Source organism: Microcaecilia unicolor, chromosome 1 (genome assembly GCF_901765095.1).
Source record: "Microcaecilia unicolor chromosome 1, aMicUni1.1, whole genome shotgun sequence".
Taxonomy (NCBI): Eukaryota; Metazoa; Chordata; class Amphibia; order Gymnophiona; family Siphonopidae; genus Microcaecilia; species Microcaecilia unicolor.
In genome coordinates this window covers 644,943,572-644,959,349 of record NC_044031.1, presented here as the reverse complement: position 1 = coordinate 644,959,349, position 15,778 = coordinate 644,943,572, and positions in this window count along the sequence as shown.

Sequence of the window (15,778 nt, the reverse complement as noted above, 5' to 3'; positions counted from 1 at the left end):
AGGGACAGTACCAAGAAGAGAAAGTGTAATGGAGCCATTAGAACTGGGAGAAAATACAAAGTGTATAAAGAAAATGCTTGGCACCTGGAGCAGAGGACCTGGGAGGATTGGGGTGGACCTGGGACTCAGAGTCACCCTGGAGAAGGATGTGAGGATATGCAGATGGCCTGCAAGTCCTCCACAGCACCTGGAAGGCAGCTGGTGGGAGCGCTGGGCACCTCCACCACAAACCTCCCAGTCAAGAAAAGGCTTACCAGGGGTTAGGCCAAAGCCAGCATTCCTCCCCACTGAGGGTCATCATTACCACATTTCCATCTCTGTACTCACTATTCTCTCACTCATCTTCTTGCCACCCCCCCCCCCTTTTGACTTCTCCCACATGGTTCCACCATTTCCAGAATCTCCTCTCCCTCTCTCGACTCGTAGTCCACCCCAGTCTCATTGCCTGTCTCCCTGTCTCTTTCTCTCCACCCCTTAGCATCTTCCTCTCACCTCTCTTCCCTCCTGTCCCTCTATGGGTCCATCTCTCCTCCTTTCTTTCCCCACCCCCATGGTCTAAAATTACTCCCTCTTTTCTGTTCTTCCTCCCTCCCCCCCCCCCCCCCTTGATGCAGCATCTCTTCTCCCTTCCACTGCCAGACCCAACACTTCTCCATTTCTCTTCTCTCCCTCTCATCCCCAGGTCCAACTTCTTTCCCTTTCTTCCAGACTCCCTTCCCATCCAGAATCTTTCCCTTCCTCCCCACCACCCCCAGGTCCACCATCTCTCCCTTTCTCTTCCCAACTGCTCTGCCCTCCCATTCTATATCTCGCCCTCCCATTCTATATCTCCCCCTCCCTCCCTCCCCACCATTTCTCCCTTTCTCTTCCCAACTTCCCTCCCTCCCCACCACCCTGGTGTCCACCATCTCTCCATTTCTCTTCTCAACTTTTCTCCCACCCACCACTCTCACCATCTCTTCCTTTCTCTTACCAACTGCCCTTCCAGCCAGTATCTCTGTCCCTCTCCCCCATCCAACTTCTCTCTTCTTCCTCCATTCTATTGTCCATCATCTCTCTCCCTCTCCTCTGTTTCCGGGCCTATTATTTCTTCCCTCCACCCTTGCGCTGGCATTTCCCCTTCTCTTTGATCCCCATTCGGCTTCTTCCTCTCCTTCCCAGTAACTGCATTTTTCTTCAGAGGGTTGCTGGTGCAGCAGTGATTCAGACATGCTGCCTTTACTCTCTTCAGTGCTCTTCCTCTGCTGCAGTCTACTTAGGCAGAAACAGGAAGTTGCATCAGAGGTGGGGCGGACTGCGACTGAGGGAGAGCACCGGACACAGGCAGCATGTCTGAATCACTGCTGTGCCAGCAACCCTCTGAAGAAAAATGCAGTTAGCAGGAAGGTGAAGAAGCTGGACGGGATGGAGTGGTGGGGAAAGACATACCAACACCCGGGGGACCCCCCCCCCCCCAGAGCTCTAGGGCCCAGGGCAGTTGCCCTGTTTGCTCCCCCCAATGCCAGCCCTGTGCACTAGCCACATACCCTACAACCACAGTTACTTGGAGTGCCAAGGCTAAGACATCAAAGGCCAGCTTGAGTAAGGCCTCCATGCAGTGATCGCGAGCATCCTTCAAGACAGCACCACCTTCTGTCTAATCACATGATGCATAGAGGACCAAAAGAGCTTCCTAATCCTCTCTAGCAATGGGCCTTTCGCTTGGGTGTGGCTATTCTACCTCTCCTCCAATAGGCTAAGTACCATCACCACCAGGGAGATCAACTGCAGCTTGTCCCTGTGGAAAATCCACAGCACGGACACGTCTTCTCCTGGGCCTAAATCCTCTCCCCCCTTGTCCCTCTCCCAGCCCTTCACTGGGTCCCAGTCCACCATGGACTCCCTGGAATCCTTTTCATTCAGCTTCTCAGGCCAGTCCACTCTCTACTTCTTTGGAGCCTCTAAGACATCCATGGGACCTTCCTGCTCCATGCAAAAGGCCCAAACTATAGACTGCTGGGGAAACCACTCCTCAGAGGGGCCCTCCACTCTGCCCCAGTCCTGCATAGCAACTCATGACTCTATGGGGTCTAGGTGCAGCGGAGCTGCCACCTCATATTGGGTATCCAAAATGGAAGCAGTTCCTGACAAAGTTGGGCCCACTGCTATTTCAGCCATTAGGCCTACATCAAGTGCTTGGGCCACCTAGGCTCTTCTGGCGTTTCTCTGCTGCCCTAGTCACAATTGTTCCACTTCCCTTCTGCAAAGCACTGACTATGTAGGGGACCATCAGGTTTGTCAGCATCTCAGGCCTCTGCAATGCTAGTGCACCACTGGCCCAAGCAACTGCCAAGTGCCCCACAGGACTAGGATCTCCAACTTTGATTCTCTCTCCCCACCCCCTTCCTCCTCTATATGGCCTCAGGGAATGGGGGATAGAAGCAGGCAGAACTGGAGGAATATTGATTTTACTATCCAGGGAACTCAAATTCTTTAAAGTGAATCACTTTTATTTAATAATTTTTTTCTCAGTTTGACATTAAATGTCCACTAAGACACTCAGACACCGGGGGGGGGGGGGGGGGGGGGGGGGGGGGGGGAGAGGAATGGGGAAAGAAGCTGAGAAAAAAATCAACCCCACAGTGCACAGCAGACAATTGGAAAATGTTTTTTTTTTTTTGGGGGGGGGGGGGTGGGCAGGGACCTGGCAAACTGGGTGTGATGCTCCTAGACACTGAACAGGCCACGTTGACCCTTGCCTCCAAGCCTAGATGGTGAAAACTGCCTTTTCTAAATTATAGGATTAGCTACCCAAATTTTCCTACTTACTCTACAAAACCTGGGCTGCATAGGTTTACTCATATCCACCATCTGCTGGTGCCTGAGAAATACTGGCTAGATGTGGGCTGCAGAGGGTGCTTATAGGTCATTTTGAAGCTAATTGTTCTCAATCTCCATGTGCTGGTAGATATGCATAAACTAAGGATGCTAGGGGAACATGGTATTTTTTATCATAAGTTAGTTAGTTAGTGAACAGGCCCCAAAGTCTGACCTTGGCCTCTACTTTGGCTTCTTTTTCTTTTCTCCATTACAGGCCTGCTGTCCAGCACAGTCAAGGACCTCAGCACTGATGATCTGTGTCTATTAAGCTCTCACTGGCTTTATTTCATTGTGCTCAAGACCCTTTTTTCCTCTATAGAGCCAATTTCACTCATTTACAATACGGAAAATAAAAGGCAAGTTGTCCCACTTCTGCTGTCATAAACCTATGTTATTACTCAAAGTGACCAAACACAGTGTCCATCACTACATTCCCTTTTAGACTTTTGATCAGTATTAAAAAAAAAAAGAACTGCATCCTCTTGTGTGTTGCTTAATATTCAGTCAGACACAGAGCCTGCACTGACTAAATGTGCTGTTTTAAGCTGCTGGAAGTAGCCATGAGAAGAGGATTGTCACTAATCACCTTGCATCTATAATAAGAGAGGTACCATTTTATAATAAACAAAAAAAAAAAATGCTTGACTCTACTGTCTCATGTTGTCAGTTATACACCCTTGCTCGGCAGGAAAATGCCTTAAAGAATGTACGAGAAATGACTTGACAGTCACTATGAGTCTCATTTAACACAAACTGTAAGGTAAAAAATACCATCACAGATTGCCCTAGAAGCCACAGCCCAGTTGTAGATGAAACCTTTAGCAGTTCAAGTTTGATGCAGAGAAAAATATATACAGTGCATAATAACATAAGGTATACTGCTACTATCATAAAGTTCTAAGCAGCTCACCAATCCGAGATAGCACGACATACTCCAGGGGAATTACTGAGAATACAGTACAACAATGATACAATATAGCATAACAAGATTTTAGCTCAAAACCTATTTCTTAAAAAGCAAAGTCTTGAGATTTTTTTTTCTAAAAATCTGATGAAAACATACAGAAATCTCCACACCTCTTTGAACATTTTTCACATTCTGCTGCTTAAAATGTACAATTCAAAAAGCATTAAAGTAGGAGTTTCACCGATATGCAGAACATTCTATACTATCACTATAAAAGAACATGTGCAGTATGTTTTATAAAATTCTTTTTAGTGTGTGTGTGTGGATATATAGAAGTTGAGTTTGTGAAAGGGTGAAAAAGGACAGTTCCCTAACTGGGAAAGGTGACGAAAATGATAACGGGGATGGGATAACTTCCCTATGAGGCAAGGCTAAAGCGGCTAGGGCTCTTCAGCTTGGAGAAAAGATGGCTGAGGGGAGATATGATAAGAGGTCTATAAAATAATGAGTGGAGTGGAACAGGTAGAAGTGAATCATTTGTTTACTCTTATTTATTTATTTTGGTGCATTTTTACCCCACATAAGCGGGCGCAATGCGGCTTACATTAAGTCAAGAGTATACAATTTCCAAAAATACTAGGGGGCGTGTGATGAAGCTATAAAGTAGTAAATTTAATACGAACCGGAGAAAACTTTGCTTCACTCAACGTGTAATTAAACTCTGGAATTGGTTGCCAGAGAATGTGGTAAAAGGCGGTTAACTTAGTGGGGTTTTAAAAAGATTTGGATGGCTTCCTAAAGGAAAAGTCCATAGACCATTATTAAAATGACTTGGAAAATCCCCCACCTTGGGCTCTGGCTCTGGCTCCCATCGAGGTCTGGCTACACCCCTGAGATAGATAGCCAATGTATTGCCTTTCAAGGTGAACGCTCGCTTGTTATTTTTTGCTCCTAATGGCTTGAAAGAAATTACACATCGTAGGTCAAGAACATCTGCCCGGTTGAAGCAAGAGTTAAGTTTAAAGCCTTAGTTTTGACCCATAAGGCTTTTTATACACTAAATCCTGATTATCTGTCAAATCTAACTATTCCTTACACTGCCACACGAACCCTTAGATCCCTGACAGACAACAGGTTAGTGATTCCTCCTCTCGCTAGGGCTAGATGGGAATCTACACGGAATTCGGCTTTTTTCTATTTGTCTCCCTCTCTTTGGAATGGCCTTCCAAAAGAGATCAGACTTGAGAAATCTTACTTTCATTTTCGGAAACTTTTGAAAACCTTCTACTTTATCGAGTATGTAGATCAGAATTTAGAATAATGGAAGAAAGGTTATAAATGGGCATCTGTAATATATATTAAGTCAAAACTGTATTATTTGTTTGTGTAGATTATATTATGTATTTAATTTTGTATTTGCGGTGTTCTCCTGTGTACTAATCATGAGTTATATTGTTTACATCTTATGTAGCTAGTTTGTGGGTTTGCTGTGCTTTCCTGTAATGATTGGAGTTCTAATGTTTGTCCAATTTGTACTTATTGTATTGCTTCTTTTTATAAATTGTAAACCGTTCTGTCTTGCAGTAGCAATAAGATACGGTATATAAATTGACGTAAATAAAAAATAAATAAAAAAATCTCTCTGGGGGCAGAATAACTCTGAAAATTTAACAAAATTGGACCAACTTGACATGGAGGCAAAAACGGGGAAGAAAACAATCAAGGGCTCCATTTGCAAAGTGGAACTACCGATTAGCATGCTCTGAATGTGAAGCCATAGGAACTGAATGGGCTTCTGCATATTCAGTGTGCCGCTAATCTGTAGTACCACTTTGTAAAAAAGGAGGCCCAAGTTTCATAATGGGACAGGTCAGACTAGGAGTACAGAATGAAACGGGGACAAAGTTTGTCCTCATGGGTTCTGTCTCCGTTCCCACCCCATCCCCATAGGTTCTGTCTCTGTCCCCGCTGGCTCTGGCTCTGTTCCATCCCCATGGGCCCTGTCCTCATCTTCAGAAGCCTCGCACATTTATGATTTTATATTTAAATATTTTTATTAAAAGTATAAGAAGGAACAATATGCTGTGCAACTGTTGTTTATAAATCACAAACAGAAAACAATAATGAGCAACTATAATAACCCCTCCACCCTTCCAACCCCAACAATAGCTGCCTTCTACTACCCCACATAAGCCTCATCCACCCTGTTAAAATGTCCAGGGGTACAAAATACAACCCATTCTGTATGCCCTAGCAGGGAAGAAATATGCTGTTTGAAGCACTATTTTTTAATCTGTGGACGAATAATTCATCAACAATCTCAGGATTTAGTCTAGCTCTGCTGTCGACAGTCATTCCTGCAATAGAACATGTCTCAGATGATGTAGCAGGAATGCACAAAATCCCCCATACAAATTTTGCTAGTTGTGGCCAGCATGTTTGCTTGTTTAAAAAAAAAAAAAAATCAAAATATCATTGTCTGCATCACTCAAACAAGTCCAGTTCATTAACAGGTTTCAAAGTAGAAAATGACAAGGGGACAAAGTTTGTCTTCATCCCCTCCCCATCTCCACAGGCTCTGTCCCTAATCCCACCCTGTCCCCTCAGGCTCTGTCCTCGTCCCCTATCATTCTCTAACTAGGAGTTCCAGAGAAATAAGTCTTCTCCCTCCCCCAAAAAACAAACCCCAGAACAATGCATTCTTACAGGAGAATCAGTTACAGTGAACCAATGATTGTATGTCAAGAAATTGCTCCTTTCAAAATGCTCTCTCCTCTCCTGATCACTCACACGGATTAAAAATAATTCAACAAAACATACTCCGCATGCTTCCTCACCACACTGCTGCCAGGTCCCTATCCTGCTAGTCAGTTCTGGCAGTATAGCAAATCTTAATAATCTATAAACTTCTTTCTTGGCTTTCTCTTAGCGATTCAGATGTGTATTTTCATTTTCTTTGTTGTAAAGTGTACTGTAAAGCCTAGCGACTGAACAGAATTTATTTTTTAATCTTATGTACAGAGCATGCAGTGAATGAACTGTGTAGTTTGCTACTTGTTGCTCTGTGTACTGACCCCTAATGGTGGAGAAACATGGCCTTACTTATTGCCTTTGGCCAGAGGCACTTTGCAGTTAAACTGTAAAATCCATTCTTTCAAATCTGTTGACAGTTACATCTAATAGCTATATCACACTTGCTTTTATTTTATTATTTCTTCCAAAGCAAGGAACAGTTTTGGTTTCACGCTATTCAAACCCACCCTCCCCTCTAGATGAAACACAAACACAGAGAGGCAACACAAGACACAGTTTAGTTTATATGAATACTACTTTGTAGTTGTGGTTTTATCAAGTTAAGAGCAGGAAAAGAGTAAAAGGGAAATTCTACAGAAGGCGCAGTAACTACAGAATAAACCTTATACATGCGCGTCAGCCTGAAGCACCATTCTGTAGGCTCGCATGCAAGTGGCCTGGCACAAAATTGTGAAGGAGGTGTACATATGGGAGGAGCACAGGTGTGTCCACCAACAACGTGCAAAGATTCTAGAACACAAAAGTTGCATGTATTGATTGGTGCCCTCAAGTGCGCTCACTTATGACTGACACTGACTTGACATAAGTAGGCATACCTTCTTTTTGGCATAACATAAGAATATGGATACAGAAAAAAGCTATCACCCTAATTATCAAACGACACTGTTCACCGTAGTGGAGAAAAAAGGCTTCAGTGACGCCACCCAGCCAGCCCGAGAATATCAGACTATAAGGCGTGGGCCCGGCGCAACATCATATAGTCCCCCCAAAAAAACTCCACAGTAGCTTAGTGTCATAGGGTTCAAATGATAGACAGATTCATGTATCCGTGAATCACAGGATATCTATGCATTCAATTCTTCACAATCTTATGCTGCAATATAACGGCAGCAGACGAGAAAATGGATTAAAAACTTGATAAGCGTGACGAACCCCTGAAGCAGCAATAGCGAAACTGGGTCTCCCTGTTGGGTCACGATAGGCGCTACTGATTGACAGCGGGACACTACTGTGATTTGAGTCAAGTTAAGTGACTGGTAGTTATATTGCAGCATAAGATTGTAAAGAATTGAATGCATAGATATCCTGTGATTCACGGATACATGAATCTGTCTATCATTTGAACCCTATGACACTAAGCTACTGTGGAGTTTTTTGGGGGCTATATGATGTTGCACCAGGCCCACGCCTTATAGTCTAATATTCTCGGGCTGGCTGGGTGGCATCACTTTTTCTCCACTATGGTGAACAGTTCAGCTTTTTTCTGTATCCATATTTTTGCGCAGCGGGTGTGAAGCTGGGGTTTGATTTTTGAATACAAATTTTGAGCTTCAGTGAACCAGTAGTTATAACGTAAGAATAGCCATACTAGGTTGGACCAATGGTTAATCAAGCCCAGTACCCTGCTTCCAGCAGTGGCCAATCCAGACCATGAGTACCTGACAGAACCCCAAATAATAGCAAGATTCCAGAACCCCAAAGGGTAGAAAGATTCTATGCTACTGATCCCAGGGACAAGCAGCAATCCTATATAATTCTCACCACCAACGTTCTAAAGTAGCTGCCTGTGTCCGTGGCTCCTGGAGTTGCTGAGCTTGGCTGCGTAGCCAGGCTGACGTCACTCACAGCTGATTCCCAAGCAGGGGGAGGAGTAGGGAAACACGTGGGGCAAGCTGTGAGTGCGCCGCTCAAACACCCCCTCAGTGCATCACCCAAGCCCCCCCCCCCCCCCCCCGAAGCACATCAACCCCCTTGCCACCCGCAGCTGCCACTGGTAACGCTGTCCGGCCGCTGCTGCTTCTCCTGTTGAGCAGCAGCGGCTGCTACAAAAAGAAAAAAAGCCATGTTTTAAAACATCAAGCGCGGCACTGCAGACAGCCATCAGGCATTGGCTGTCGGCTCCTCCTCTCACCTCCACGTCACTGCCCCTGGAGTAAGACCCCGGAGGAGCGCAGCGACGTGAGAGGCGAGAGGAGCGGCTGCAGAGCCGACAGTGAATGCCTGATGGCTGTCTGCGGTGCCAGGCTTGATGTTTAAAAACATTTATTGCTTTTTATTCTTTTTGTAGCGGCCGCTGCTGCTCAACAGGAGAAGCAGTAGCGGCCGGACAGCGTTACCAGTGGCAGCTGCGGGTGGCGAGGGGGTTTGATGTGGGGGGGGGGGGGGGGGAGGGTCGCGTCGCTGGACATGGGTGGCTGGAGGTGGGGGGGCAGGGGAGAGGGAGGTGGGGAGGGGTCCTGAGACCAGAGAGGTGGGGGTGAGGAGGGGGGGGCCCTGCGAGAGGGGGGGGCCCTGCGAGAGGGGAGGCACACACTCACTGTCTCTCACATACTCTCTCTGACACTATCACACTCTCTCTCTCTGTCACACACAGTCTCACACACACACACGCTTGTCTCTCACACACTCTCTTTCACACAAACACACACACTCTGTCTCTCTCTCATTCTCTCTCTGACACACACACTCCATCTCTCACACACACTCTCTCTCTCTCAAACATACACACTCCGAGGAAAACTTTGCTAGCGTCCGTTTCATTTCTATCAGAAACGGGCCCTTTTTTACTAGTTTTTCTATAATGGAATCCGGGTGCCCTGATACCGTCATGTGCTCCTGGCACTACACTAGGGCACCAAAAAGGTGGCGTTAGTTTATAGAATTCCCCCCTAAGAGCCCAAACCCACATATGAAAACAGGAACATGTCAGGAAAAAAAAAAAAAGACTATATACACATAAGAGTGACAGACTGGTGACAGAAACTATTCATTCCATATACAACAGTCATAATAGTATAGCAAGGAGGCCTCTACCAGTCACCTTCAGCCCAAAGACTAATTAGGTTAGAAACGTCTGAATATAGAATCAAGTTTTTAGGGTCTGGACAGAATTCCATCAGCCATGCTCTGGTGCCTTTCCTCACTTATTTGTGAAGTTATACCTGATGCCAAATAGTCTCAGTGAATTTCTTTAACCCAAGAGTTTTAGCCAGTCAGGTGTTCAGGATACCCACAATGAATATGCATGAGATAAATCTGTATGCATTACCTCCATTCTATGCAAACTTTTCTCATGCATATTCATTATTGGTATTGACTGGCTAGGTGTTTTCCTGAGGACTGGGCTGAGAACCCCTGCTTTAACCCCTCTGTCCAGTCTGAACATCAGGGATATGTAGGATCTATACCAATGAATATGAATGAGATAAATCTGCATGCACTGCTTCCATTGTATGTAAATTTCTCTCAAGCATATTCTTTGTGGATGTCATGAAAACCAGACTGGCTAGGTGTATCCCGAAGACTCGGTTGAGAACCCCGGACTACTCTAAAACACCAAACGCTGAAAAAGTCCTACGCTACAAAACTGCACTTTACTCTCTGCAAATTTACTTACAGTAATTCATGCTCCCAAGCACATTTTTTGCACTGAATGTACTTTCTGTCATGAGCAACATAATGGTCTTTGACTTCTGTGGCACTTCTGTGCTGACAGCCTATGGCAGGGGTCCTCAAATCCAGTCTTCGAGGTCCACAACCCAGCTTGACTTTCAGGATTTCCACAATGAATATGTACGAGATCTATTTGCATTCACTACTTCAACTGCATGCAAATAGATCTCATATATATTCATTGTAGAAATCCTGAAAACCAGGTTGTGTTGTGGACCTTGAGGACTGGATTTGAGGACCCCTGGCCTACTGCAGCTGTGTTTAAGTAATGAGGATCCTTACACCAAGGTCTGCAACAGTATGGGACCTAGCACCTTGCTTAGAAAGCTGCTTTCTTTGGTGTGACTTCTTTGTGTCTTTTGATAATTCACTCCTTTGGCTTGCATGAGATCATGTGCAAAGCTTGTCTTACCTTCTCTCCTACCATCAGCAGCTAGAATGGGTGATGTGATTAACATCTTTCCTCTGCAGAAGCACCTTATGAATGTGATTATTGTGGTTATCCAGGTCTACGAGAACATATGACCAATTTGTTGACTGCATGAGACATGACGAACAGTCTACCAGACTGACCTCAAAAATTTGTTTTCCTACATAAATGATGGGGTACATTGGATAAACTTGGAGAGAGAAAAACAAAGAAGCTGTGGGAAAATCTTTACAGCAGCAAACCTCGAAACACTTAAGAGACACAACATAAGGTAAAATTATGTATCATACCTGATAATTTTCTTTCCATTAATCATAGCTGATCAATCCATAGACTGGTGGGTTGTGTCCATATACCAGCAGGTGGAGATAGAGAGCAATCCTTTTGCCTCCCTATATGTGGTCATGTGCTGCCGGAAACTCCTCAGTATGTCGATATCCAAGCTCCATCCGCAGGACTCAGCACTTAGAGAATTACACCCACAAAGGGACACTCTGCCCAGCTCACCACCGCCGAAACGGGGGAGGGGAATTAACCCAGCTCATCCCCACACAAGTGGGGGAGGGGAATCCGTCCAGCTCATCCCCGCGGAGCGGGGGAGGGACACCACCCCGCCGATGCGGGGGGATCTGGCTTATCCTGCAACCGCGGGAGGAGCTGACTGACCCTAACACCGCCGAAGCGGGAGGGGTACAAAGCTGCCCTACAGACGCACGAAGCGGGAGGGAGCGCCGGCAGAATTTATGTCTCAATCCAGCCCCGTAAAACGGAGGGGAGAGGAATGCAGCAGCTCACTGTAACACAAACTCGTCTCAACTCTTGAAGAATCCAATTGAAAAAACTTGAACACAAAGTCCTCCTGAACAGGAACTGAAGACTAAACTTGAACCTAAAATTCAACCAGAACATAAACAGTACAGATATCTGGGAGGGGCTATGGATTGATCAGCTATGATTAATGGAAAGAAAATTATCAGGTATGATATATAATTTTACCTTCCATATCATCATGCTGATCAATCCATAGACTGGTGGGATGTACCGAAGCAGTACTCACCCAGGGCGGGACATTGAAATCCCTGACCTCAACACTGAAGCTCCAAACCGGGCCTCCGCCCGTGCCGCCACAGTCAAGCGGTAATGCTTGGAGAATGTATGGGCCGATGCCCAAGTTGCCGCCTTGCATATCTCTTCCAAGGAGACGGACCCGGCCTCTGCCATCGAGGCCGCCTGAGCTCTAGTGGAGTGAGCCTTCAGCTGGATAGGCGGCACCTTCCCTGCGGCCACATAAGCCGCTGCAATGGCTTCCTTGACCCATCTTGCCACTGTAGGCTTAGCAGCCTGCAGACCCTTACGAGGACCTGCAAACAGGACAAACAGATGATCCGATTTCCGGAAATCATTGGTCACTTCCAAGTATCTGATGATGACTCGTCTCACATCCAGATATTTAAGAGCAGAGTATTCCTCTGGGTAGTCCTCCCTACGAAAGGAAGGGAGACAGAGCTGCTGATTCACATGGAAGCGAGAAACAATCTTGGGCAGGAAGGAAGGCACTGTGCGAATAGTCACTCCTGCCTCAGTGAACTGCAGAAAAGGCTCTCGACATGAGAGCGCTGGAGCTCGGAAACTCTTCTGGCTGAAGTGATAGCCACCAAAAAGACTGCTTTCAACGTCAGGTCTTTCAGAGATGCCCTCGACAAGGGTTCAAAAGGCGGCTTCTGTAATGCTCTTAGCACCAGATTGAGATTCCACGCAGGCACCACCGAGTGCAGAGGAGGGCGCAGGTGATTAACTCCCTTGAGAAAACGCACCACATCTGGCTGCGAAGCCAGGGAAGCACCCTTCAGGCGGCCCCTGAAGCAAGCCAGGGCCGCTACCTGGACTTTAAGGGAACTGAGCGACAGGCCTTTCTCCAGACCTTCTTGCAGGAATGCCAACACTGAAGAAATTGGAGCAGTGAATGGAGAAAATGAGCCTGCTTCACACCACGCTGCAAAGGTACGCCAAAACCTGGCGTAAGCAGTAGAAGTAGAGCGCTTCCTCGCTCTCAGCATAGTGGCGATGACCTTGTCTGAGAAGCCCTTCTTCCTCAGATGCTGCCGCTCAATAGCCAGGCCGTAAGACCAAAGGGGGAGGGATCCTCCATCACCACGGGACCCTGATGCAACAGGCCCTGCTCCACTGGCAGCCGCAGAGGATCGTCGACTGAGAGCCTGATCAAGTCCGCATACCAGGGACGTCTGGGCCAATCCGGACCCACCAGGATTATCTGGCCTGGATGCTTTGCCACCCGGTCTAGCACCCTGCCCAGCATGGGACAGGGCGGGAACACATAGAGAAGCTCTTGTGTCGGCCACTGTTGGAGAAGAGCATCTACTCCCAGGGATCGAGGGTCCCGTCCTCTGCTGAAAAAGCGCGGCACTTGGCAATTGGCCGATGACGCCATCAGATCTAGGCTCGGCTGGCCCCAGCTCTTCGTGATGTCCAAGAACGCCTGAGCAGATAGCTGCCACTCTCCGGGCTCCAAGGTATGGCGACTGAGAAAGTCCGCCTTGACATTCATGACTCCGGCAATGTGGGCCGCTGACAGCTGTTCCAGGTTCGCTTCCGCCCACTGGCATAGACTCATAGCCTCCTTGGCTAGAGGGGCGCTCTTGGTACCTCCCTGGCGGTTGACATAGGCCACAGCCGTGGCATTGTCCGACAGGACCCGTACTGGCTTCAACGCCAGTACCGGGATGAACTCCAAAAGCGCCAACCGAATGGCTCTGAGTTCCAGGAGGTTGATAGACCACTTTGCCTCTGCAGGAGACCAGAGCCCCTGCGCTGTCCTTCCCAAGCAGTGGGCTCCCCAGCCCGACAAAGAGGCGTCCGTCGTGACAACAATCCACTCCGGGGTCACCAGAGGCATTCCCGCAGACAACTTGTCTGTCTGCATCCACCAGCTCAGCGCCTTGCGCACTGCTGGGTCCAAGGGAAGGCGCACAGCATAATCCTCCGACATCGGAGTCCAGCGCTGCAGCAGAGAGTGTTGTAGTGGTCTCATATGAGCCCTGGCCCAGGGCACTACTTCCATCGTGGCCGTCATAGAGCCCAACAGCTGCACACAGTCCCAAGCCCGAAGAGGAGAGGCTACTAGGAACTGGTCCACCTGAGCCTGAAGTTTGACAATCCGATTGTCTGGCAGGAACACTCTGCCCACTTGGGTGTCGAATCGAACTCCCAGATACTCCAGGGACTGAGTCGGGCGCAGCTGGCTTTTCTCCCAGTTGATGATCCACCCCAGGGAGCTCAAAAGAGCAACCACCCGGTTCACAGCTTTGCCGCACTCTGCATAAGAGGGGGCTTGGATCAACCAGTCGTCCAGATAAGGATGGACTTGTACTCCTTCCTTCCTCAGGAAGGCCGCGATGACCACCATGACTTTGGAGAAGGTCCGCGGAGCAGTAGCCAACCCGAACGGGAGGGCTCTGAACTGGAAGTGTCGGCCCAGGACTGCAAAACGCAGAAAGCGTTGATGAGGAGGCCAGATGGGAATATGCAAGTACGCTTCCTTGATGTCCAAGTATGCCAGGTACTCCCCTGCCTTCACTGCCGCTATAACAGAGCGGAGAGTCTCCATGCGAAAGTGCCGAACTTTCAAGGCCCGATTGACCCCTTTGAGGTCGAGGATAGGCCGTACAGAACCTCCTTTCTTTGGTACCACAAAGTAAATGGAGTAACGTCCCTTGCCAAGCTGATTTTCTGGCACCGGAACGACCGCACCCAGGCGGATCAGATTGTCCAAGGTCTGCTGCACTGCCACAGCTTTGACCGGAGACTTGCAGGGAGAGAGTACAAACCCGTCTCTTAAGGGTCGGCAGAACTCTAGCTTGTAGCCGTCTTTGATGACTTCCAGCACCCAAGCGTCTGAAGTTATTGTGGTCCACTCGCCCAGAAACGAGGACAGCCGTCCTCCAATCTGCACTGGGGTGTGGACCAAGGCCCCGTCATTGGGTACGAGACCCTGGGGGAGGACCGGAGGGAGCACCTCCGGGACGGCGGTCTCTGCGAAAGGAATGCTGCTTGGGGGAGAAGTTCCTCTTGAAGGAAGAGGAGGCAGAAGAGCCCGACCTGCCCGGGCGGTACCGACGGGCTTCCTGAAACCGTCCTCTGGAGGTACCGGGACGAGTACTAGCCCGAGCCCTGACCTCTGGTAACTTCTTGCCCTTAGACGTGCCGAGATCGGTCACGATTTTGTCCAGCTCGACCCCAAAGAGCAGCTTGCCTTTAAAAGGCAATTTCGCTAGGCAGGATTTAGAGGCGTGGTCAGCAGACCAATGCTTCAGCCAAAGCCACCGCCGCGCAGAGATTGTCTGAGCCATGCCTTTAGCTGAGGCCCTCAAGACATCATACAGCAAGTCTGCCAAATAGGCCAAGCCCGATTCCAGGGCCGGCCAATCAGCCCTCAAGGAATGATCCGAGGGGGAAGCCCGCAGCACCAAAGTCAGGCACGCCCTGGCCACATAGGAGCCGCAAACTGAGGCCTGCAAACTTAAAGCAGCCGCCTCAAAGGACGACCTTAAGGCCGCCTCCAATCTTCTGTCTTGGGCGTCCTTTAGGGCCGTGCCACCTTCCACCGGCAACGCCGTTTTCTTAGTCACCGCAGTGATTAAAGAATCCACGGTAGGCCACAGATAGGCCTCACGTTCACTTTCAGGCAAAGGATAGAGGCGGGACATAGCCCTAGCCACTTTAAGGCTCGCTTCCGGGACATCCCATTGAGCCGAAATTAAGGTGTGCATGGCATCATGCACGTGGAAGGATCTAGGCGGGCGCTTCGTCCCCAGCATAATGGCAGAGCCAACAGGGGCTGAGGGAGAGACGTCCTCCGAGAGGAAATCTTCAAATGCCCATGGCCTGCACTAACAGGTTGGGCAAATCCTCTGAGCTAAAGAGCCGCGCTGCAGAGGGGTCATCCACTCCATCCGAGCGGGGATCCGTCTCCTCCAAGGAATCCGCAAAGGACCGTTGGGACAACTCAGATACACTGCCCTCATCTACATCGGAGGAGACAAAGTCCTCCAAGGCCTGGGAATCAACCCGAGGGCGTT